The sequence below is a fragment of the Lagenorhynchus albirostris genome, chromosome 8, assembly GCF_949774975.1.
Source record: "Lagenorhynchus albirostris chromosome 8, mLagAlb1.1, whole genome shotgun sequence".
Taxonomy (NCBI): Eukaryota; Metazoa; Chordata; class Mammalia; order Artiodactyla; family Delphinidae; genus Lagenorhynchus; species Lagenorhynchus albirostris.
Genome location: NC_083102.1, coordinates 55,052,788 through 55,079,625, shown reverse-complemented (window position 1 = coordinate 55,079,625; position 26,838 = coordinate 55,052,788). Strand labels below are relative to the sequence as shown.

The following is a 26,838-nucleotide window of genomic DNA, read 5'->3' as shown; positions in this document are numbered from 1 at the left end:
GGGTCATGAGTCTCTACATGGGAGCAACTGTTTGTAGTTTTTCTCCTATTTATTTGACCTGGTCTGAGGGGGGAGCATCTCTTAGGACAGGTATTCTGTGATATGTAATTTGGCAAATGCCAACGTATTTCAAGATCCTCACTTTGTAGACAGGGAAACTGTGACCCAGGAAGATTCACTGACTTGTCTAGGTTTATTCTGTGAGCTTTTGTAGCAGCCAGGTCTTTCATGAAAGTCTAAATATTTAAGAATGTCTATAGCATCTTTAAATGATTAGCTGAACCAATAGGGAAAGTTATGTTCAGAGTGAAAATTATAGACGAGAGTTTAGAGTAGACTATATCAAGAAATTTGGCCTCCTTTGGAAATTGCCGTTTTTGATAAAAATACCACAACAGAGAAAAAGTTATTCAGACCCCATAATTTAAAATTTAAAAATGCTACCACACCCCTTAACCCATGCCCAGATCAAAACAAAAGTCATACAATTTAGTTTGCCCTAGCTGCCTGGGATAGGAAGAAATCAGGCATGAGGCATAAGGGAAAGTCTGGCTTTTATTTACTTACCTGATTGCTATGTTCTTGTGGGAATTTTTGTGTGGGAATTCTGAGAGTAGAATCCATATGTTCACTCTCAACATAGGGAATCAGTTGAGTGTTTAAGTGCCTGGCTTTGGAATCCTACAGCTGTGGGTTAGAGACCCTCCTCCATCCCTTACCACCTGTCACATTTAGTACATTATACCAAACCACTCCAAGCCTCTCTTTTCTCATCTGCAAATAAGAGTAATATTAATCCCATCTCATAGGATTGTGAAGATGAGATGATGCATGTAATGAGCTCAGCACATTGCCTGACACCAACAAACACTTGTAAATGTGAGTGTGAGTTAGTATTTTTAGGATAAAGGAGTTTGATGCCATTGATGAGTGTGGGATTTTTTTTTTTTTTTTTTTTTGAGTGTGGGATTTTTGAAAATACTGAGATAAGTTTCAAGGGATCTCCTTGTAAGACTGCTGAATTTGTAAACCATGGCTTCTGCCTTGGTACTGAAAAATACCAGGTAAGAAAGAACAGAGTCCACATATAATTTCCATCTAGTTCACTTCCTAATCACTTAGGATTTTGTCTGTAGATCTGGAGTAAGATTGTCTGATCTAATGCAGCATAAACACACACTGGCCATGATTTAATGACAAGCAGCATAGTTAACACCTTGTATTACTAAGGGGTTTACACGGTATGGTTGGCAAAACAGCCATTAGTTTGATCTTTTGAGATTTTTCAGCTTTGATTTTCAGCTTTGCTAGGGCAGATATAGAGTGCCTTTACCAGCACTAGAGTAGTCTTCTTACTAAGGCATGGTGTTTCTAGATTCTGTCAAACGCTCAGAGTGTTCAGTGAGGTCTCTCTACTTTGGCAGATTGAAACTTGAACATTTCCAAATCTTGGGGAAACTGTGGTAGTTGTTTGGCCCATAGCTCCGTACAGTTGTTCTTTCTCTGGATTTGTGGAGTCTTGTTCTGTGCATCTGTTGCCTAGTATTCAGCCAAAGTCTCAAGGGGGCCCCTGTGCAGAATTCTGGAACTCCTATTATCCTTTTATAGCACTTTTCTCAACTTGGAATTGTGTATTTGTACAAACAAATTACACAGCCCCTTTCTCTCTAGTACCACGCCCCATGAATTCCAGCTGCCTCAGTGGCCCTGAATTCTGATCTGTTTCCTCCCACCCCACACTGAGATCTGTAAAGTACTTCCAGGCTCACCTTGTTCATTTCCCTTCTTTCAGGGATCAAATTTTGCTTGTTGTCCAACATCTGAAAACAATTATTTCATATGTCTTGTCAAGTTTAATAATTTTAAGAGGAAAAATTTCCCTGTTGTGGCCAGAAGTGGAAGTCCTTTTCCATTTTTAGTCCTCATTACTTTATCATAGGGTCTCTGCCTTGAAGAATCCCACCTCAGTACTGTAGTGGTGAGGGATTTGCTTTTACACCATACGCTCTTGCCAGGTTTCTCTTATGACTAAGGGTCTGAGCAGGACAGCTGGTAGTATGGATCAGAGAATCGGTCTGTCATCAGAGAACAGAACAAAATTAACTCATCAGTAACTGAAGGAGTACGTGTAGCTGTGTGCTTAATATATTTAAGATTCCAGGTCATACAGGTGATAACATGGTGGCCTATGTGATGGGTTCATTTCTGAACTCTTTTCATTTTTTTAAAAAATATTTATTTATTTGGCTGCTCCAGGTCTTAGTTGCGGCATGCGGCATCTTTGTTGCAGCGTGTGGGATCTTTTAGTCGTGACATGAGGGATCTAGTTCCCTGACCAGGGATTGAACTGGGGCCCCCTGCATTGGGAGCATGGAGTCTTAACCACTGGACCACCAGGAAAGTCTCTGAACTTTTTCTAATAAACCTTTATTTAAAACAACTTATTGGGACTTCCCTGATGGCACAGTGATTAAGAATCCATCTGCCAATGTAGGGGACACAGGTTCGAGCCCTGGTCCAGGAAGATCCCACATGCTGCGGAGCAACTAAACCCGTGCACCACAACTACTGAGCCTGTGCTCTAGAGCTTGTGAGCCATACCTACTGAGCCCATGTGCCACAGCTACTGAAGCCTGGGCGCCTGGAGCCTGTGCTCCACAACAAGAGAAGCCACCGCAACGAGAAGCTCGCGTACCGCAATGAAAAGTAGCCCCCACTGGCTGCAACTAGAGAAAGCCCGTGCACAGCAACGAAGACCCAACGCAGCCAAAAATAAATAAAATAAATAAATAAATATAAAAAAATGAAAAATAAAACAACTTATTGGTTTTTATATTAGTTATATTTGTTGTAATTGGAATCTGTGCTTATTTCCATGCTCTTAAGCTAGAAAGACTTGGATATATTAGAAAAGGACAGGGTTTTCCTATGAGCAAGAACCTTCAAGACACAGGCATACAAGAACCCTTATTTTCTTTAGTCATCATAAGCACATTAATTGTAATGAAATAAGCTAATAATGTATTTCTATGCCAATTTCTTCATATAATTTGGGTAAGAAGTAATCACATGTTGGTATCTTTCATAAAGAAGTATCAACAAGAACGGGCTCTTTCTTCCCATAATATGACTAGGTGAAGGGAAATGCAATAAAATATGATTTAAAGGGCCCAGAGGCTTTCAGTCATCTTTTTTTTTTTTTTGCGGTATGTGGGCCTCTCACTGTTGTGGCCTCTCCCGTTGCGGAGCACAGGCTCCGGACGCACAGGCTTAGCGTCCATGGCTCACAGGCCCAGCCGCTCCGCGGCATGTGGGATCTTCCCGGACCAGGGCAGGAACCCGTGTCCCCTGCATCGGCAGGCGGACTCTCAACCACTGCGCCACCAGGGAAGCCCTTCAGTCATCTTTTTGCTTAACATACGAGATAATATAAAAATTGAAAAAAATTCAAGAAAAATAATTAGTTTGTTTTTCTTCTTGGTAGGTAGTAGGGACCCACTGGAGAGAAGATGTTCATTAGTAAGTTTTTGCTACAAAGAATGTTTACTGGCATCAGTGTAGAATGTTTATCTTTGCTTGCAAATTGTATTACCTGTATCATGAATAACTATGAGGAGAACACAAAAGGAAAATTCCTAAATTTAAATTTGCTCATTTATTGCAGTTCCATGTTTCAAGTGTCTAATGCCTATTAATTCAGATGCCATGATTTTCTTTTCTCCTCCATGATCATTTTGACTTGGATAACTTTGGAAAAGCATTTGAAAGAAGATAAAACATCTTTGTTTTATGACTGGTCAGTGGATATACTGACTCTAGCCTTCTTTTTTTTTTTTTTTCTAGCCTTCTTTAGGGCCTTGAACTTTGAGAATTTCCTGTCCATTTGTAACTTCAAATAATCTTTAAAAAACAAACTACTTTGATGTTTGTCTTTTCATTCTTTTGAGCATGTAACTTTATTATGCTAATTGTCTATATAATAATATTGTACAATCATCTAATAAAGACGATGGAGTAGTTGATATTATCCTGCTTTTACAGAGGAGAAATCAGAAGTATGGAAGGATTTTGTGATTTGTCCATTGTCACCCACGGACAATTAAGTGTCCTGGCCAGAAATGGGACTAAAGATTAGTGTCTAGTAGAATGAGCACTGGTTGAATAGGAGGAGAGGACTTAACTGTGATGCTATCCCTGTCCTCAGTTTAGGCTAATTCCTTTTCTGAGCCTTATTTTCCTCATTTGTAAAATACTGGGGTAGAATAGGTAAGCTCCCAGGTTTCTCCAGCTCTGAAATTTTATGGTCATTTGACTCCTTTTGGCTTTTCTCCCAGAGTGCATTGCTTCCTTTAGCTTTTATCTGTATATACTTGGATTACGTTTGATTTGCATTTTTCCACTTCTGCCTGTGCCCCACTGATATATTATTTTGCCTTTAAGTAGTTTTTCTGAAGAGCTTTAAAGAAAAAAAACACCACATTTAGCCACCTAGCATGCATTTACTCTGTGATTTAGAAACAGTGTGGTTGAGTTTCTCATTGCTCTTTTAATATTTTACTATTGTATTATATAGTACTTTTATTACGAATTTACCTATGCTATGTAGTTCAACTAAAGTATGGAAAAATTCATCACTGTATTTTCAGATAAGGTCACCTTCAAGTCCCTAAATACTCACCATTGTTTTCATTACTAATCGCTTTTGTGATCTTGGGTCTCATACTAGCCTTATTATAATGTAACAAGGGAAAGTTATCAATAGCTTACCTTCCTCAGAAAGATAAGGTGATAGAAGAGAAAACTAAATAATGGTTATTTCCATGATTGTTTTATACTCCTGAACTTAAGGACATTAAGGCTGAAGCATTTCAAGATAAAATATGTGCTTCAAAATCTTCAAAATTTAAAAATATAACTTCAAAATGAAGAAATGCAAAGACTATTGGACCTTTCAACTAGGTTATGAAATGCATACCAAAGTTTGGCCTTTTTGGAGCCCACTTCCGGACTTTTCTGTGACTGATAAGTCTATAATTTGCTATTAAAATGTTGTGATTTCAGTTTCAGACAGTTGAGCTATAAATTGCTGAGATCCGGGATAAATGGCCAATTATATTAGAACAAATGTCTATAGTTTTATTTGGGGAGGGGGAGAGTTCACTGTACTACTTACTTAGAGCGATTATTTCAAATTTTCCTCCAGAAGAAAAAGTCCATGCCATATTTGTGGAAATGGTTAAGTGACCACAGGAACGAAGAATTCAGGGATGATTTAGTGCAGATCATCTTGCAGGCTTCCCGGCATATGCATTTTAAACAGTACTATGTTGTCTCCAAGTTTGCCAAAGTGTAATCTGTGAGCAATTGAGGCAAAATCAAAATCAGAAACCTAGGAGAGTAATATTGTTTTGGAATTGTCAAGCAAAAGACCTTGGTTTGGGTTGTTACGTCTGGAGCCAAAATGTCACATGTGGCATACATCATTTGAAGTTTATTATTTTACCCTTAGGCCTCCTTGTTGAAAATTTATGCTATTCAGGGCCTTGCATCCCAGTATAAGCACTTCATTCTACTGTATGTGAGTCTGTGCCAGCTACATGGTGAGCATGGTGAAACCATAGCTTGGATGGCTGGAAGCCCCCCTCCATGGTTCCACCCTTTTACTGGAGTTGCCAAACCTAATAGGTTCGAGGGGGTGCTCAAAAATTAAGGCATGGCACCAGGTAACTGAAACCATTCCCTACACATCTGGAAAAAAACCCAATGTAGTCACACACTCTGCTGAAAAAGAAATCATCCCATGCTATTGCCAGGAGTTGGAGGAAAGTAAAAGTGGTGTCATTTTACGTTTACAGAAGCATTTAGCATTTTCACCAACAGACTCAAAGGCTTGTGGTTACAAAGTGTGAAATTCTTATTAAAATTCCTCGTGAAATCAACAGAGCACATATCTAGCAATTGTTCCAAGACCTCATTTTCTTCCATTTGTCCATTGTAGCAATGATCCCACTGATCCATTCTATTCTCCATAACAAACAAACCTCTCCCATTCATTTGTTGATTTGTCCTAGTCAGGAAAATTTTAATTCATCATTCAAGGTAAGTTCACCATCAGTGCCATGGCCTCCTTCATGCTGGCATGAGGCAAATTGTCCTCTGGGATTAAGATGCAGTGAATTTTTCATGGCCATGACCCCAGTAGAAGAGATAGGTGTGATGATGGGGAGTATGTATTTTTGCTTTTAAATTTAGATAAAGATTTACAGATTCAGAATTTTGTATCATTCCTTATGCAGAATTTGAACCCTCCACATGCAGTCCAAAATTACTTGCCAGCAATGGATTTATATGTCCTCCAAAGTTTCATGTCACTTTTCAATGATAATAATAATACAACATTCTACGGTTTCTGAGGTGTTTCCATAATCATGATTATTCTTACAGTAGTAGCTTATGGGACAGATGGGGTAGGGATTGTTTCCCCCACTTTGAAAATGAAGATCTTGAGGCTCAGAGAAGTTAGTGGCTTACCCAAGGTCACACAGCTTGTAAAAATCGGGCTAGCTCTCAAACAGCTCTTCTCACTTTGAATCCTATGTTCTTTCCATTAGCATGTGGTACCTCTTATGTTTCTTATATCTTCTCACCAAAGAATATTTTATTTTGGACAAGTTTTCAAGTCAGTTTTGATGGAATGCATTCAAATGTTGTTTACATGGAGCTGACAGCATGGAAATGTGCAATTTCTAAATCAGGGCAGTGCTTCTTATCTTGGAATCCTGGGACTACCAAAGATGAGTGTGAAATGGTTTTATCCTTCTCTGCTTGTCTAAGCACAGTAATTTGCTTGTTCTTCTGTTATAGTACATATTTCTGTCTTATAATATAGGTAGTTATTTATATGTATATTTCTAAATCTCAAATGTAAGCTCCCAGTGCCCAGTTACCATCATATTCATCTTTGTATGCTTCATTGCACTTTTTCCCTATGTCTTGCATGAAATAAATACTCAGTGCATGTTTACTCAAAGGAATTAAAGATGAGATACCAGGGTTTTAAGAGTCCAAATGTACTTCTCTGTACCATCTATATCAGTGCTGCCCAATATAACTTTCTGCAGTGATGGAAATGCTTCATATTTGGGCTGTCCAGCGCAATAGCCACTAGTGGCTAGTGTGACTCGGGAACAGAATTTTCAATTTTATTTAATTTAAAGTAATTTAAATTTAAATAGCCATATGTGGCTGCTGGTTACCGTATTAGGCAGTGTAGCTCTAAATTTTCATATGTTTGAACTTTGTCAGATCTCTAAAATCTGATTGTGTTCAGGTCCCTCCATATACTGATAATTCTCACTGTGTTTTTGGAAAGATTGCAGAGCCAGCAAGGTGACTAAGGGGTGGGCGGAGACTTTCTCTTGCATCTAAGGTGGAGGCCCTCTCTGCTCTTTGCGCCCCCCTGCCCTGGGGTATTTTCTGGAAAGCAGGAGTGACTTGTCCCTTGGAGATGCAAAGTGTTGGTATGGACTCTAGGAGGTGACAGTGGGGATTTCTCAGTTCTTGAGGCTCAATGATATATTGTCTGGATTTGTAGGAAAGAAAAGGTCTATCATTTCCAAAGAAAAGCAAATCTGCAGTCAGAGAGTAGAGGAGGGTAGGCAGCTACATTTGTTCAACAGATTTCCTCATACACAGTTTACGTGGTACTCCACTTGGGGTAAGAATCTTTAGGCTTTGCCTCTCTTCTTAACACAGAAGGCTGTGTACATCACCTGTAACCATTAAGTTATGCATTTCTTCTGGTTGTGAAACTTTTAAATTCCTACTCTGAAGATTTCAGCTTGGAATTAATAGAAAAATCTCCCCCGACGCCCTTCCCCAGCAGTAGCAGAAACTGCCCAGGAAGAGAGAAATGCTCTTCATGCAGGGTGGACCCTTTTGATCTCAGCGGCTTCTAAGAACCCCCATTCCTCATACTGTGGCTTCTGCTAAGTGCTCTGAAGGAGACAAAAGGTTAAACGCAGAGAGAGGCAGGAGTGAAATGGCAGCCAAATGGGAGAGTCCGAGTGGGTCCTTGAGTAGGTATCTATGTGTTATTATATGATTCTGGGCACAAGTCCTTTCTCAGGATGTAAGCAGTGTTACAAAACCAGAGTTTTGAGATCCTTGTGCTCTATTAGAAGTAAAACAAATATTTAGGAAATGAGAATGGGTGCATTGTTAATACTGATATACTACAGAAGCTACTATATAGGAATCCTAAATTTCAGGATTAAAATCTTAGAGTTGGGCTTCCCTGGTGGCGCAGTGGTTGAGAGTCCGCCTGCCGATGCAGGGGACACGGGTTCGTGCCCCGGTCCGGGAAGATCCCACATGCCGCGGAGCGGCTGTGCCTGTGAGCCATGGCCGCTGAGCCTGCGCGTCCGGAGCCTGTGCTCCGCAGCGGGAGAGGCCACAACAGTGAGAGGCCCGCGTACAGCAAAAAAATAAAACAAAACAAAACCTTAGACTTAAGTATTGGAATCATTATTTGTGAAAGGACTCGGGTATCTCTTGTGATTCAACAAGCAGGATCTGCCCTGAGGTTCTTACTATCTAAGGCTGACAAAACCAGTAGATATTAATATTCTGTATTGTGTATGAAACTGGCACTTAAAAGTGTTTTTACTTTAAAAAAGTATGTTCAGATAAACATTTTAACTTTCTTTCCTTTTCTGGTAGAGGTGGGAGGTAAGAATTATCTGTCCCTTTAGGCATAAGACAAAAGGAAATCACAGAGAGGGAAGTGACCTGGCTAAGCTCTCAGAGCAATCATGTCTCTATCTACATTGGCATTTGAACAGGGAACTTCAAACCAGCAGCCACCAAGCTGGCCTTTCTCCTCAGGAGTAAGGTGACAGCTCTAATCTCTTAGCAGATGTAAAGGATCCTGTGTATGTGAGATACATAAGTAAATGTGCAAAGGAGGAACAGAGACCGCAATCTGGTAAAGTGGTTAGAGAGAAGATAAATTACCTGTGACTTTGATTCTGATTCCCTGCACTTTTTTTTTTTAATAAACTTTTTGTTTTGGAATAATTTTAAATGTATGGAAAATCTGCAGAGATAATACAGATAGTTCCCATATAATCTTTATCCAGTTTCCCCTGATATTAGCACTTTATATTTGATTTCTTGAATTTTACAGTAGTTCTATATGCATGAGTATCCCTTAAATAGAGCCTTGTCTGCAAGTGGGTTTGTTTCTATCACTTTCCTATAACATTTTCTAAAAATTTACTGCTAAGATAGAATAACCTACATATCTGATAAGGAGTCAACAATTGAGCACTGAAAATTTCTATTATAAAGCCACTGGAGAGTTTTAACCACAGCTACCATTGCTGGAGAAAGGGGAAGGAAGAAGAATATTTGATAGCATAACAGGAGAAATAACTTTCAAATAAAAGGAGAGCCTTTTCTGGTAGCTTTCAGGCCAGAAAGTACTTCTTCTTAGGAACCATTGAGGCTTTACAGCAATGTTGCAATGACGAAGGATTTTGGAAACAGCATTTTATTAAATACGCATTGAAGGAGATACGCATTTCCCCAAATTCTTGGATTTGTTCAACAGTAAATAAAAACAATTAATTAGGACTAGAATAATTTGGTTGATAGTGATGCTCATCTTTAAAGTTGGAACTTTGAGCTATTGTAGACTGAGTGAGAAATGTCTGCAATGCTTACAAGGAAGTGAATCATAGATCAGTGGAGGATATGAAAGTACATAGGGCCCAAGAAGATCAGTAGCCACAGAGAAGTGCCGTTGATGAAGAGCACATGGGAAGGACCAAGCCCCGTTTCTCCAGTGGGGAGCAACTGACACTTAGTATTGGACTAATATTACAGTTATATTTGTTTATTTTTTAACTTCCTTAAATTTGCATTTATGCTTAAGCTTACCATGCAAAGAATGATATAAAATTTCTAATATTTGACCATTTTTGATCCACAGAACTGGGACTTTCATATCATTTAACCTAATATCTAGTAAATTAAAAGTGGTTAATTCCAAAATTTTTCACTTGGTTTCACTGTATATTTTTGTTGTTTTTTGAACTTGGGAGTAAAGAACAGCTATTTGAACTACGAAAACCCAACTGACATTTGCTATGAAAATACCTAGAATAGGCAGACAGATGAGCAGACCCCCTTGACAAAATGCAGTCTTCCTGTGTGTCAGATATTGCACACTTCCATTGTAACCCTTTTATATTTTCTTCCCAGGATTAAGTTGGTTGTGTGTATTTAGATTTGTGAATTTTACAGATTTAGTAGTACACACCATTTTTCCCCCCAGGGATCTAAGAAGGTATATCTGAAAAATTATTGTTTATCATCATTTTTAATTTTCAACCATAAGGTGGCATCATATCACATTTTATGCCAAAGAAGCAGGCTGTTTTTCTGTTCACTGAAATGACTAATGCTCTGTACATGCCTTTAAGTTGTGGGTGTAACATGTTGAATTTTGAAGTTTACAAGCAAATATTGGAAGCTGGCATCTTCATATATGGGTTTAACATTTTTTTCGTTATATTTTATCTTTTTCTATTATGGCTGAGAAGTTGGTAATAGAATAAACTATTACTATATTAACTAATACTATGTTTTACCTCATTAAAATATATAAGGCAGGTTTCTTGCATATATAGAAGCTTCTCAAAAATATTCATTGCATGATTAAATTAAAATATTCCTTTAATAGGCCTTACCCTGAGGAATTCATTTTCTCATTTGTCAAGTTGAATTTACAGCACACTTTTATTGCTATGACCCATTTCTTACCAGAATAAGCAGCTTATTTCATGAAGAAGTTAAATCCAACTGAACACATTTAATTTCCCTACTACCCTTTAAAAATACATTACATTTTAAAAAACATACCACTTTTTGTTGCTTAATTAGAAGTGTCCAGGACTTGCAAATTGCATAAATGCACTGGTTTACTTTCTCTAGTTGGTTCATTGAAAATTCTAGTTTAGTTTTGGAAAGTTAAGTCAAAATTTTGCTTCATTTTCCTTCATAGAAACATTTTGTACCTTTGTAGAAAACATTGTAAACGCTTTCCGTATAAAACCTCCCTTTCTTCAGATGGAGTGATTTTGTTCTTGGAACCCTTTGTTTATGGTTTTGTGGGGAGTTGGTGCCACTTGGCCTACAGGGAACACTCCCATGAGGTGTGTTGCAGGGCACCTTAAAAGTTTAGTTAGGAATTTGGAGATTGCAATAACAAGACCTTGGTCCCAACATATCTCTAATTGTGGACCATCAGAGCCTGTAATTCTGATATTAACTGGCTATGATGCCAAAGCAACATATTGAAAAGTTGTTAACCATTAAAAAAAAACAACAGCTGTAGATTATATAACCAGCTAGAATGATGTTTCTATTAAATTGATTGAATTGATTTCATGAATTGAGATTTGGTTGTAACCTAGATATTAAATCTCCTTTCCCCCCCCCTCACTGGAGCTGTGATTTAAAAATAACCAAATTGTATTTCTCTCTGCTCTCAATAATGTAGGCATTTCACCCTTAATATTTTCCTCTCAGAGCTAAAGTGAAAAGTCAAGGTGAAATAAAGTGAAAGGTCAAAGTGAAACAAACAGGGCGGTATAGAATAGAGTAAGGTGGTATTCCAAGGAAGAGTTTAAGGAAGGCATGTTTGAAAAGATGACTTCTTTATAAGCTGAGTCAGAGCCAGCCCTGTAAATTTGGCCTTGATTTGGGTGGGTAGAGGATGTGATGGTTGTGGTCAGGGAAAACATTCCAGAAAGTTACTAGCCTGTGTGAAGGCTCTGTGCTGGGAAAGAGCTTAGTATGTAACAGAGAAAAGAAATAGAAATAAGGACTGTGTGGCTAGAGCCATGGGGTTAGAGAGAGAAGCTGGGAGTGTGGTAAGGTGAATTGCAGAGGTGGGCTAGCACCACTTTTAAATGCAATAGGAAGCAAGCGAAGAGTTTTAATTAGGGAAATTACCTGATCTTATCTACATTTTTAAAAGGTCACTCTGGTTCATCGACAGTGGAATAGATAAATAAGTTGTGATATACTGATACAATGGAATGTTCTACAGCAAGGAGAATGAACGATTTGCTGCTACACACAATAGCATGAAACAACAAGCCAACCCAAGTACAGTGTTGAGTGAAAAAAGCCAAATGCAGTGAAGAACACATTGTATGAGTCCATTTATGTGAATATTCTATTTATTGATCTGGGCACTAGTTGCATGAATGTGTTCAGTTTGTGAAAATCCATCAAGTTGTACGTTCATGATTTGTGCACTTTTATGTATGTGTGTTAAGCAAATAAAAAGTTAAAAAAGGACCACTCTAGTTATAGAAGAGAAAATAAATTCTAGAAGAGGGTGGAGGCAGGGAGCCCAGTTAGGAGGCTGTTGAAGTTTTCCAGATGAAAGATGATGTCTTCAACTAGGGTGGTGGTGGAAATAGGGAGAAGTGGATAGATTCTAGATCTAACTTGTATTATAGTAAAGTATTAAGTATTATATGGAAACATATGAAATTGTTGATATTTGACTGTTTTTGGCCTTCAATTTCATGTGGTTCAACCTACTAGGAAAGCATTGTGAGGGCATTGGGTATCCTTGACTCATTGTTTCTCTATTAAATATGCTAACTCTTGGTTTTATATATCTTTTCTTTGTGATATTAATAACAAAAACTTAAGGTTTTACTTAAGAACAGATACTGAGTTTTAGTGAGTCCCTTCTATTCAAGTAAGCACATTACTTTTTCTAGGATGAGTTATATTATAGTTTTTTTTTCCTATTTGACCTATACTAGGATTCATGTGTCAAAACTAGCAGTAGTAGGAGTAACTGACTAATTAACATAACAGTATTATATTCTACTTTGCTGTAAAGACTATTAAAACAGGTAAAAAGCCTACTTTAAAACTTGTTTTCAAAGTCAGGAGTTATGTGTTTGTGTCATCATATAAAGTATAAATTGCCTTTGAGCATATGGATGTTAAATACGAAGTTTATCTGCTTCCTCCTCCCCACCCCGCCCCCAGAACTAAGGTAAGTTTCGTGTCTGTTTAGGTAGCCTTGCATGGTTTGTCAGATTTCTGAAGAGAAGCATGGGATCAAGAGGCCCCTGACTGGTACAATAGGGGTTCTTTAAGTTGTGAGCACTGAAGTGTCTTAGCTGGGCTGCTGAGATGTACAAAGAAGGCTGCACAGTGAATTCTGACCCTGTAGCCCTTTCTATTGTAACTGAATCTTCAGATTCATATCCATCAAATTGACATGTGATAGTCTAAGGAGAAAACAACCTTGGAAATGGTCTATTGAAGGTAATTTACTCCCTCATCTATCATGTTCTCAAATGGTCTGCATTTGAGCAAAGCAGTGGGAGTATAATACCCATATTCTGAAAGTTGAGAAGGTCTAGGGAAAGGTATTTTAATTTTATTCTTTTTCTCTCAACATATATATATATATATATATATATTCACACAAACATATATAAAGTAAAAGTGGGAGATGACATTTTATATTCATATATATGTTTATATATAAAATTTATATATATAAATATATATTTTAACCAGGTTTGAATTCATTTCCTCATATCAGAAAAGCAGAAAATCATGCCTCCTGGTTAGTATTGGATTTTCAGAATGTACAGATGGAAAATAGTTAATGGAAATCACCCCAATTAGATTTATTTTGCATTGTGCTTCACTGAGTACAGAAGTCATCTAGAAGGTTCTAATTTTTTTCCTTGGAGACCATCACAAAACATAACCCCCAAAACAGGGGTGGGATGGATGAGGGGAAATGATCTGCAAATGTTTGCTTGAAAGATGCACTTTCCTGCTTAGTTATAGAATGAAATCAATACCAACCTCCAGATTTGTTGAGCCGTTCGTGAGGTGGAAACTAAAATGTGAAAATAATGGAAGTTTTCCCCCATGATAGATTTTTTTCTCTTTCACATGCAGCTAGTGTGAACAATCTAATGACTAGAAAGATGTTCAGACCTCTATATAGTGCTGAAGAATGTCATGTTGAGAAAGGGCATACATTCCCTATATCATTGTGCCTTAATCTTCTTAGATTTTTCTATAAAGAAATCATATTAATCAAATCTCCTTTCTGCTGTATGAAAGGTGAAGACTGACTAATGCTTGACTTTGGGTGAAATTGGATATGGAAGAAAATCCTAACTTGAAATAATGCCAGACTTTTCATAATCTTGTGTGTTACAGTCCTTAGTTCAGGATTGTAATTTCCACCTTAGGTTTTGTGAAATTTCAGAGTCCTGCTAGTGAGCCCAAGAAGTACTGCACACTTTTTAGAGGCAAAACAAAACAAGACAAAACAATAATAACAAAAGCTCCAAACAAACAAAAAACCCAAAAAACAAAAACAAAATACTAATTTAAATGTACTGAAACATAAAAAGAAATACTTGCTTTGAAAATGTTTAGGAGTAGATTTTATGTATGTATCTTCAAATCAAATAAAGAACAGCAATTGTATGTTGCCAGTACAAAAAGACAGAAACTGCTCTCCATCTGGTTCATAGTTTGCTGCTTATAACAGAGATAAAATATGTCTAAAATCTGATTTTTAAAACACTTAATTCAGAATCTCTATATCTAAAATATGGTTGCTTCAAAGTGCTTTTCCTGGCAAACCATCTACTTATTTCAACAATTCACCTATTAAAGTATTTTTGGAATGCCATGGAAATTGTTTTTTTAAAATCTGTAGCATATCTCTTTGAATAACTTTTGAGGGGAGGCTGAATTTTTGGATAAGTATGAAGTCATTAAGAATTGAGAGCCCAGAAATAAACCCATGCATATATGTCAACTGATCTTAGATGAGGATGCCAAGAATACACAATGGAAAAAGGATAGTCTCTTCAATAAATGGTATTAGAAAAACTGGATATCCACATGCAAAAGAATGAAATTGAATCCTTATTTTACATAATACACAAACATTAACTCAAGATGGATTAAAGACTTAAACATAAGACCTGAAATCATAAAACTCCTAAAAGAAAACATAGGGGAAAAGTGTTTCTTGACATTGGTTTTGGCAATGATTTCTTGAATATGACACCAAAAGCATTGGCAACAAAAACAAAAGTAGACAGTTGGGACTACATCAAACTAAAATGCTTCTGCACAGCAAAGGAAACAGTCAACAAAACAAAAAGATACCCTTTTGAATGGCAAAAAGTATTTGCAAACTATCTATCTGATATGGGGTTAATATCCAAAAACTATGAGGAATTCATGCAACTCAGTAGCGAAAAACCAAATAAACCAATTAAAAACTGGACATAGGAACTGAATAGACAGTTTTCCAAAGAAGATGTCCAAATGGCCTACAGGTGAAAATGTGCTCGATATCACTAATCAGGGAAATGCAAATCAAAACCACAATGAAATATCACCTCACACTAGTTAGAATGGCTTTATCAAAAAGACAAGAGATAACAGATGTTGGCAAGGATGTGGAGAAAAAGGAATCCTTGTGCACTGTTGGTGGGAATATAAATTGGTGCAGTCACTCTGGAATACAGTATGGAGAGTCCTCAAAAAATTAAAAATAGGGCTTCCCTGGTGGCGCAGTGGTTGAGAGCCCGCCTGCCGATTCAGGGGACACGGGTTCCTGCCCCGGTCCGGGAAGATCCCACATGCCACGGAGCGGCTGGGCCCGTGAGCCACGGCCGCTGAGCCTGCGCGTCCGGAGCCTGTGCTCCACAACGGGAGAGGCCATAACAGTGAGAGGCCCGTGTACCGCACAAAAAAAAAAAAAAAATTAAAAATAGGACTACCATTTGATCCAGCAAATGTGTGTATATATCCTGAAGGAAATGAAATCAGTATCTCAAAGAGATATCTATGTTCCCATGTTCATTGCAGCATAATTCACAATAGCCAAGACATGGAAGCAACTTAACTCTATTGACTAATGAATAGATAAAGAGAATGTGGTGTGTGTGTGTGTGTGTGTGTGTGTGTACATATGTATGAATGTTATTCAGCCATGAGAAAGAAGGAAATCCTGCCATTTGCAAAAACATGGATGAAACTAGAGGATATTAGGCTAAGTGAATTAAGCCAGACACAGAAAGATAAATACTACAGGATACCACTTATACGAGGAATCTAACATAGTCAAACTCACACAAGCATTTAGTTGTAGTGTCTCTTCCAATCTAGGAAGTTCCTGATAATTTTTTTTTTGGTCTTTTATGCTCATGACACCATTTAAGAGTATTGGGCAATTATTTCATTGAATGGCCTTCAATTTGGGTTTGTCTGATATTTCCTCATGATTAAATTCAGGTTTTGCCTTTTTTGCCAAAATGCTGTAGAAGTGATGTTGTGAATCATATCAGAGGCATATAATTTTGATTTGTCCATCACTGGTGATGTTAAATTTGATCATTTGGTTAATGTGGTGTCTGCCAGATTTCTCCACTGAAAATATACCATTTTTGCCTTTTACACTTGAAATTGTAGTTTAAAAAATATACCAAACAGGAGTAAGTATATACAGTCTTTCAAGACAATATTACAGGACCACTCACTGGATGTAGAGTTTTATTTGTTAAAGAAGTCTCATTCATTTGCTGTCAAATGATATTTTGAGACAATGTAAATTTCCTGCTTCTCATCATACTCTTGCCCTGAATTTTAGCATCTATTAACGGTACTTGCCTGAAACAGTTCTAATGGTGGTGTTTGCTGTATGGCGATTTTCTATTTCCACCATTTCTTCTACAGTTATTAGTGGAATTCTACTGCAAGGAAGGGCTGTCATTATTTATATCAGTAGAGACTACATCAGTTCTTATTTTATTCTATGGGTTATATCTGTTACTATAATTATTTATTTTGTTGCTCAAATATTCCCCAAATTGGCTATTGGGAGACCCTTTAAGTTTAGAGTCCTTATTCTTAACTCCTGCTCTAAACTCTTTCTCTGTATTTGTACCCATTCACTTCAGAAAGGCCCTATGCAATCCTGTTTTAATAGATTCTCATTCACCTGGATAACAGGATGCTTATCTTGGCTTCTGAATATAATACTATGTCCTTTAAAATTTTTTTTAAAATTAATTAATTAATTAATTTTGGCTGAACTGGGTCTTTGTTGCGGTGCGAGGGATTCTCTGGTTGCGGTTTACTCAGGCTCTAGAGCATGCGGGCTCTGTAGTTGCGGCGCAGGGGCTTAGTTGCGGTATGTGGGATCTTAGTTCCCTGACCAGGGATCGAACCTGGACCCCCTGCATTGGGAGCATGGCGTCTTAACCACTGGACCACCAGGGAAGTCCCATTATGTCCTTCTTAAGAAAAAAAAAAGCAATTCCTAATCTGTCATACTCCCGGTTCATTTGCTACTCCCACAATTTTTGCTACAGACTTCACATGTGGACATTTTTCAACTTCATGATAAATATCCTACACAGGCAGTAGGGATTCAACTATTTGAAGTACTTTTAATTATTTTCAATTTGATTTAATCCAACAAACATTTATTTTAAAGCACACTGGAGAGAAAAAAATGTAAAATGAAACCTATTCTCTGATCTCAACCAATTTGCTATCCAGTGGGGGAGATCAGACATACATGCAATTATGGTATAGCTATAGCAGGATGTGATAAGTATTTGAACAAAATGTTATGGGAACATAAAGAAGGATGAGATTCATTCCAACTCGGGGGTGGTGTAGGGTGATGGAGAGAGATAGGGCAAGGAAGAGGGGACACGTGAGATCTTCTTTTGAGGTTTACTAAACAAGACAAAGTTACGACTGTTCAACTGAAGAAAGTATCTGCTAGATAACTCATTCATTTGCCATTTAGTCTTTATCTTCATTCTTTCTAGAGTAAGTTTCTTTTTAGTTTCAAGAATCCTGAAAACCAGAAGTCAGAGAGGTTTACATTTTTACAACTAATTGCTGAGACATGCAACTGATGATAACCTAGAGGTGATAACCTAGGAGTGTAATGAGAATAGCTGAAGTTTTTATCACTTTGCATTGTCCAGCCTTGAGATGGAGAATCAGAGCAAGCCTTTGTTGGGAATGTCTTATATAATCCCTTGTTCTCCTTTGCTCTTCAACTCTTTCAGCAGAAGTAGAACCAACTCTCACACTACTTAGCATCACAGAGAACTTTCTTGGTATATGGGTAGTGTACATTTCCTAATTTGTAGCTGAATGAAAGGTGAACTTAATGCACATAAAGTACTTGGAAAAGGATTGGTTTTGAAAAACTTCTGAAAATTATTTATCTCTTACTAAATGCTTTCAATGCTGCTGGCACCTAGAGATATGGGAATTGTCCCCTCTTATACTCATTTTATGAGGAATGTAAACACTCAGAAATATGCATATATGTATATAATGGCTTTTCTATGTATAATTTATGTTCACAACTATAATTTATGTTCCAACTAAGACTGTCTGGATGGGGAATTTATTCTCATCCTCTACTATTTGCCTTCTTCCATCTAAGCTTATTCAATAAACATAGAGAATTAAATGTGTACTTGATTTGTGGAACAAAATAAATGAAAGACAAAAGTTTTCGCAAACTTTCCCTCAAGTGGTTTAAAAATTGTCATTGATTTTAAGTCCTGAATTGAAGTTCTTTTGTTATTTATATGTGGGTATATGTACTCACACGCATACACGCACACAAATACACAGGAATCTGAAAGATAAGGCGTAAATGAGCCTACAAGAAAATAACAACTCAAAGTTGATAATATTATGACTATCAAAAGTAGTGGTGCATCTGTGGAGTAGTTTTGCATTCTATTTGTTTCACAGTTAATCACCTTTGGGAAGTCCTTTTTACTTGGATACATCAAGAACAAGAGGTTGCTTGATTCTTGGTTCCTTAGAGAGTTAGACTGTTTGGCCAGAGTTATGGAAAAGGGATTGTGTCACAAGTGAAGTTATGGTTTCAGGACTGCTTCCAAATATTCCTGCTTTGGTTATAGGAGTAAAGAGCTGAGGATTCTTGAAGCAGTCTTTTTGGTCAAACAATTTAACAGACTGTGGGTCTAGTGCCAGTGATTCCATTTCTAAAGGATTTTCCTTTGAAGTGTTGGTTCCTCAATGTGTTTTTCCAGCCAAACATATGCCTGTGATTTGAAATCAGCTTAAGAATTTTCTTTCACACTTTAGTGTTCATGTTTTGTTTGCTGGCATTAAGTGATGCAAAATAAACTTGTCTGGCTGATTTTGCCACTAATGGTAATTCTCATGGATGGAGTTTAGTTGTCTCTGACTCTAGATAACACTTGAAATTTATTTTTTCCATAAATTTATTTCTGGGAAAGAGTTAAAGGAAAATATGCTCAAGCTTGCATATACTTTGCATTTCTCTTCTAGAGTTTCCTAGAAAATTATTTATTTGTTAACCATTGTCTTAGTAATTTAAAGTTTTTACTCTGCCAGGGATATAGGTGTTATTCTTGACCATGATCATATTTGGCTCATGGCTTGAAACTCTACTCATTAGATTAATTCCCCTTAAGAATTCATTGAACATGGGCAAGCAAAAGATTGAAAACATTGAGATCCATATGTTTCCTGTTTTATTCTGGAGAGGAGAGACTGTGTATGATAAGACATTGTGTTCAGAGAGGGTATATTGCTTATTATTCTGTTGGTTTTGTGAATGGTCACTGGGATCCAAATGTTGGAGGCTGGAGAAAGGAGGCTAAAGTCAGACTGTTAGCTCATTTTCTAATTATTTCTAATTATTTTCTAATTATTCTTAATTGTGATGGGATCTCTTAGCAAGGAACCAAAGGAAGACTTAATGTTCTTAATGTCCTTGGCTTCAAAAGTAGATCTTAGAGACCTTTCTAAAGCCCTCTTCTCTTGATGACTAAGTATGGGACATCCTTTAATTTAGTCACACACTGCTATGGACTGGATGTTTGTGTCTATTTTCCATCCCCTCCCAAACCCCATTTCAAATGTTGAAGCCCTACTCTTCAATGTGGTGGCATTTAGAGATGGAGCTTTGGTAAGTAATTAGGTCATGAGGGTGGAGCTCTCATGAATGGGATTAGTGCCTTTATAAGAAGAGACAGAAGAGAGATGATCTGTCTCTGCCATGTGAGGATTCAGCAAGAAGGCAGCCATCTGCAAACCAGGAAGAGGGATCTCACCAGACATCTTGATCTTGGACTTCCCAGTCTCCAGAACTGTGACAAATAAGTATGTATTGTTTAAGCCACCTGGTCTATGGTATTTTGTTATAGCAGTCTGAACAAAGACACACTAATTTCAGGTGAATTCAACGTTCAAATAACAAAAACACCAATCAGAGCTTATGTATAAAAAGAAGATTATGAGTTATTTGGGTACTACCTGTTTTAAAATTCACACCTGGTTGTTTTAGTTGGTGCTGTTTCTTGGACTAAGGTGACTTCTCAGAATACCTCCTTGTCCAGGTCTTTTTTTTACACTCACCTAAATGAGGTGATTCTAACAATTTGTGGCTCCCATGATAGGTGGCACCTTGTTTCTTTCTTGTCATGAAATCACTGTTGGTCTTGTGGACATTCATTGAATTCAAATGCTGGAGGCTGGAGAAACAGGCCATAGTAGGAGCAGGTACGTCACACTCAGGAGACCTACTTAACTTGAGGAATCTACTAAGTTCTCATTTCCTCTCAGTGGATCCTCACTGTGCTCAATGGACCCATTGACATATGAAACCAAGATGACAGATAAACTATTATGGATTCCTCCAGTTCATCACATGTTGGCTCAAATTAGTAGCTTTTTCCACTTCTCTAGGCTCAAGGCTTGGAAGGCTAGGACTTTCAGACTTATCACAGTCATGATGGGTACTTCTAAACATATAGTGTGTACTTACACATATGAGTTTCAATAGTTCATAAAGCTGATATTTTGGAAGAAAACTAGATTTGTTTTCTCCATTTTCTTCTTTTTTGACTTCCTGTTATCTCATCTTTCTTTTCAGCTAAATCAGATCTCCATTCCACCTACCCACCTTTCTAAAGACAACCAGTTGCCATGATTGTCAAATTTGGTGTAGAGGTTCCTTCTACAAGAGGTTGTCTTAATTTATGACATTCATTCATTGAACACACATTTTTTGGTAACAACTGTGTGCTAAGCTTTGTGTGAAGAAGTAATCAGATAATGATAAATATGTTATGAATTTTGCCCTCAGCTCATAATCTAGGGAGAGACATGGCATATTAATAATTAACTGTTATAATATATAAAATGATATATTAATAGCACAAATAAAGTGCTATAGGGACTCAGAGGAGCTTTGTCCTTTCTTGCCTGGTACTTGTCTTTCTGTTGGGTGACTGGTACCTGGCAAGGCTACCCATGGGAGACAACATATGAAGCATATCCAGACTATGGTATGTTACTACAGTAACAATAGCCTCAACTTTGAAAGATTGAGAGTTAGCCCTATCATGGTGACCCATCCTGGAAAGTATATTTTTGTTTCCTATCTACTAATTACAACTTCAGAGTCACTATGTGGCATTATATTATAATAGTAACAGAAATATTGTATCATATGTTATGTTATGTTATGTTATGTTGTGTTATGTTGTATCACATCCTAAGAAAAAACGAGAAAGGAAAGAAGATGTTAACTGAGGCTTGGGATATGGCCACTAAACAAATTTTTCTTTCTCTACTAATGCCTACTTCTTTACAGCAGAGACTTTGAAGGAAACTAGTTTAAGAAACATGGAGCTGGAAAAAGGAGAAAAAGAAAAAGAAAGAGGACGTTATGGTTCTAGAATTTCCATATAGGACATGCTTATGGTGGCTGTTAGGAAAGAGGTACAGGGAAATTTCCCGTAGTATTTGAATAACCAACCCAGTGGTTTACTTAGGATTGTGTGTTTATTTGGGGTGGCTTGGAATGGGCTATTGAATATTGTGGTGGGGTAGCTCTCAAGTCATTCCTTGGTATTTCCACTGGTGATAAATTGCTCAAAAAAAAAAAGGTAATTAGTAGGTAATTTATTAAGAAGCATTTTCATACAAAGGACCTTTACCCAATTTTAGCATTGAAGGCCTGGTATAGAACTTTAGAAAGTTCTGACATGAAGATTTGTTGAAAGGAACTGCACTTGACTCCAAAAGAATGCAATATCTTATCTCTGATATAATTTAAATAAATGAGTTTATGTAGTTAAAGGAAATAATTTCTCTAACCTCCGGGGAACAGAATAAGGTTGTGCCTAAACAACACTACAATTGTCCTCCTGTCTTACTAGCCCACTACCTGCTCCATGCTTTTTGTCTTAGTGCCTGCAGTGCTGGGGGCAAAAATAAATATTCCAGGGGCCAGTGCATTTGGAGCCCTCCTGAAAGCCAGCTGGTTAGATGAATCATTAAATGTCTCTCCACTCAGCCTGCTCAGCGTTGCATTGCCCTGGATCATATCCACATTCCTACCTTTGACTCTAAACTGGAGTTAGGATTTGCTTATTCCTTTTGGCATATTTTCATATCGTGAGAACATTTTGTGATATGTCCATCTGCACAGCTATCTAAATAAGAGCAGACTTATGGGGAGTGTGGCCAAGAGTTCACTTAAGATCCTTCACAGGCTCCTGCTGGCCTCTTCCAGATTGGCAGCCACAAATGAGGTTAATTATGAATGTATCAAATATGGTAGAGTGGTCTGGTCATACCTTACACCTGGGAGTGTTGAGTCCTGCTTTGAATCAAAGGCCTGGTACAGTTTTGGTGACTTGGGCTTTGAATCGTGTTGACTTGTCAGGGGGACAAGTCAACAAATCTTAGCTAAATAGTTTGTGGTATATATTAGGAATGTTAGATAAGGCAGTTCCATGTAACTCCTATCATCGTGCATTCTTGGATTGAAAATAAGCCAGTCTCTCAGCAGTTTGGAGAGAAAGCCTTAGAACTGGCCCTTTGAACACTGTAAGAATGAAAATGATATGTGGAGACACTTTGAAGAGCACCTCTCTATACTCTGACTTGGTAATATAAAAAATGTGAAGGATCTAGATGCTTCCTATAAAATATAAGTGGGAACCAAACCGCATTTATGACAGCTGAAGATTTCTGACATTTCCCAGATGGTTACCTGAGTAATTGAAATTATAACTGCTTTAATTTGATGTCTCAATGTATACTCTGTAAGTCATTATGGAACCCATGACATTCCCAGTCTGCAATCAATAGCAAAATATATTTTTTCTTCCATTGTTGCTTTTAACAAGTTTTCTTTGTCTTTAATTCTTGTCAATTTGTTTTTTTTAATTTTTTAAAATTATTTTTATTTTTAACATCTTTATTGGAGTATAATTGCTTTACAATGGTGTGTTAGTTTCTGCTTTATAACAAAGTGAATCAGTTATACATATACATATGTTCCCATATCTCTTCCCTCTTGCGTCTCCCTCCCTCCCACCCTCCCTATCCCACCCCTCCAGGCGGTCACAAAGCACCGAGCTGATATCCCTGTGCTATGCGGCTGCTTCCCACTAGCTATCTACCTTATATTTAGTAGTGTATATATGTCCATGCCTCTCTCTCGCTTTGTCACAGCTTACCCTTCCCTCTCCCTATATCCTCAAGTCCATTCTCTAGTAGGTCTGTGTCTTTATTCCTGTCTTACCCCTAGGTTCTTCATGACATTTTTTTTCTTAAATTCCATATATATGTGTTAGCATACGGTATTTGTCTTTCTTTTTCTGACTTACTTCACTCTGTATGACAGACTCTAGGTCTATCCACCTCATCACAAATAGCTCAATTTCATTTCTTTTTATGGCTGAGTAATATTCCATTGTATATATGTGCCACATCTTCTTTATCCATTCATCCGATGAGGCACACTTAGGTTGTTCCCATCTCCGGGCTATTGTAAATAGAGCTGCAATGAACATTTTGGTACATGACTCTTTTTTTTTTTTTTAACATCTTTATTGGGGTATAATTGCTTTACAATGCTGTGTTAGTTTCTGCTTTATAACAAAGTGAATCAGTTATACATATACATATGTTTCCATATCTCTTCCCTCTTGCGTCTCCCTCCCTCCCACCCTCCCTATCCCACCCCTCCAGGTGGTCACAAAGCACCGAGCCGATATCCCTGTGCCATGCGGCTGCTTCCCACTAGCTATCTACCTTACGTTTGTTAGTACGTATATGTCCATGACTCTCTCTCGCCCTGTCACATCTCACCCTTCCCCCTTCCCATATCCTCAAGTCTGTTCTCCAGTAGGTCTCTGTCTTTATTCCTGTCTTACCCCTAGTTCTTCATGACATTTTTTTTTCTTAAATTCCATATATATGTGTTAGCATACGGTATTTGTCTTTCTTTTTCTGACTTACTTCACTCTGTATGACAGACTCTAGGTCTATCCACCTCATCACAAATAGCTCAATTTCGTTTCTTTTTATGCCTGAGTAATATTCCATTGTATATATGTGCCACATCTTCTTTATCCATTCATCTGATGATGGGCACTTAGGTTGTTTCCATCTCCGGGCTATTGTAAATAGAGCTGCAATGAACATTTTGGTACATGACTCTTTTTGAATTTTGGTTTTCTCAGGGTATATGCCCAGTAGTGGGATTGCTGGGTCATATGTTAGTTCTATTTGTAGTTTTTTAAGGAACCTCCATACTGTTCTCCATAGTGGCTGAACCAATTCATATTCCCACCAGCAGTGCAAGAGTGTTCCCTTTTCTCCACACCCTCTCCAACATTTATTTTTTCTAGATTTTTTGATGATGGCAATTATGACTGGTGTGAGATGATATCTCATTGTAGTTTTGATTTGCATTTCTCTAATGATTAATGATGTTGAGCATTCTTTCATGTGTTTGTTGGCAGTCCGTATATCTTCTTTGGAGAAATGTCTGTTTAGGTCTTCTGCCCATTTTTGGATTGGGTTCTTTGTTTTTTTGTTATTGAGCTGCATGAGCTGCTTGTAAATTTTGGAGATTAATCCTTTGTCAGTTGCTTCATTTGCAAATATTTTCTCCCATTCTGAGGGTTGTCTTTTCATCTTGTTTATGGTTTCCTTTGCTGTGCAAAAGCTTTGAAGTTCAATTAGGTCCCATTTGTTTATTTTTGTTTTTATTTCCATTACTCTAGGAGGTGGGTCAGAAAGGATCTTGCTATGATTTATGACATAGAGTGTTCTGCCTATGTTTTCCTCTAAGAGTTTGATAGTTTCTGGCCTTATACTTAGGTCTTTAATCCATTTTGAGCTTATTTTTGTGTATGGTGTTAGGGAGTGTTCTAATCTCATACTTTTACATGTACCTGTCCAGTTTTCCCAGCACCACTTATTGAAGAGGCTGTCCTTTCTCCACTGTACATTCCTGCCTCCTTTATCAAAGATAAGGTGACATATGTGTGTGGGTTTATCTCTGGGCTTTCTATCCTGTTCCATTGATCTATCTTTCTGTTTCTGTGCCAGTACCATACTGTCTTGATTACTGTAGCTTTGTAGTATTGTCTGAAGTCAGGGAGCCTGATTCCTTCAGCTCCGTTTTTCGGTCTCAAGATTGCTTTGGCTCTTCGCGGTCTTTTGTGTTTCCATGCAAATTGTGAAATTTTTTGTTCTAGTTCTGTAAAAAATGCCAGTGGTAGTTTGATAGGGATTGCATTGAATCTGTAGATTGCTTTGCGTAGTAGAGTCATTTTCACAATGTTGATTCTTCCAATCCAAGAACATGGTATATCTCTCCATCTATTTGTATCATCTTTAATTTCTTTCATCAGTGTCTTATAATTTTCTGCATACCGGTCTTTTGTATCCTAAGGTAGGTTTATTCCTAGATATTTTATTCTTTTTGTTGCAATGGTAAATGAGAGTGTTTTGATTTCACTTTCAGATGTTTCATCATTAGTGTATAGGAATGCCAGAGATTTCTGTGCATTAATTTTGTATCCTGCTACTTTACCAAATTCATTGATTAGCTCTAGTAATTTTCTGGTAGCATCTTTAGGATTCTCTATGTATAGTATCTTGTCATCTGCAAACAGTGACAGCTTTACTTTTTCTTTTCCGATTTGGATTCCTTTTATTTCCTTTTCTTCTGTGATTCTGTGGCTAAAACTTCCAAAACTATGTTGAATAAGAGTGGTGAGAGTGGGCAACCTTGTCTTGTTCCTGGTCTTAGTGGAAATGCTTTCAGTTTTTCACCATTGAGGACGATGTTGGCTGTGGATTTGTCATATATGGCCTTTATTATGTTGAGGAAAGTTCCCTGTATGCCTGGTTTCTGGAGGGTTTTTATCATAAATCGGTGTTGAAATTTGTCAAAAGCTTTCTCTGCATCTATTGAGATGATCATATGGTTTTTCTCCTTCAATTTGTTAATATGGTGTATCACGTTGATTGATTTGCGTATATTGAAGAATCCTTGCATTCCTGGAATAAACCCGACTTGATCATGATGTATGATCTGTTTAATGTGCTGTTGGATTCTGTTTGCTAGTATTTTGTTGAGGATTTTTGCATCTATGTTCATCAGTGATATTGGCCTGTAGTTTTCTTTCGTTGTGACATCTTGTCTGGTTTTGGTATCAGGGTGATGGTGGCCTCATAGAATGAGTTTGGGAGCGGTCCTCCCTCTGCTATATTTTGGAAGAGTTTGAGAAGGATAGGTGTTAGCTCTTCTCTAAATGTTTGATAGAATTCGCCTGTGAAGCCATCTGGTCCTGGGCTATTGTTTGTTGGAAGAGTTTTAATCACAGTTTGAATTTCAGTGCTTGT

The 26,838-nt window shown here is 37.5% G+C and overlaps 1 long non-coding RNA gene and 1 other non-coding gene across 2 annotated transcripts in view; one reads left to right on the top strand and one right to left on the bottom strand.

Annotated features, from left to right (window-relative positions):
• LOC132524708 (uncharacterized) overlaps nucleotides 1–26,838 on the top strand; it is a 437,056-nt gene that overhangs the window by 21,891 nt on the left and 388,327 nt on the right. The window lies entirely within an intron of this gene.
• On the bottom strand, nucleotides 17,298–17,370 carry TRNAW-CCA (transfer RNA tryptophan (anticodon CCA)). The gene has a single exon. It is a non-coding gene; the product is annotated as a tRNA-Trp (tRNA).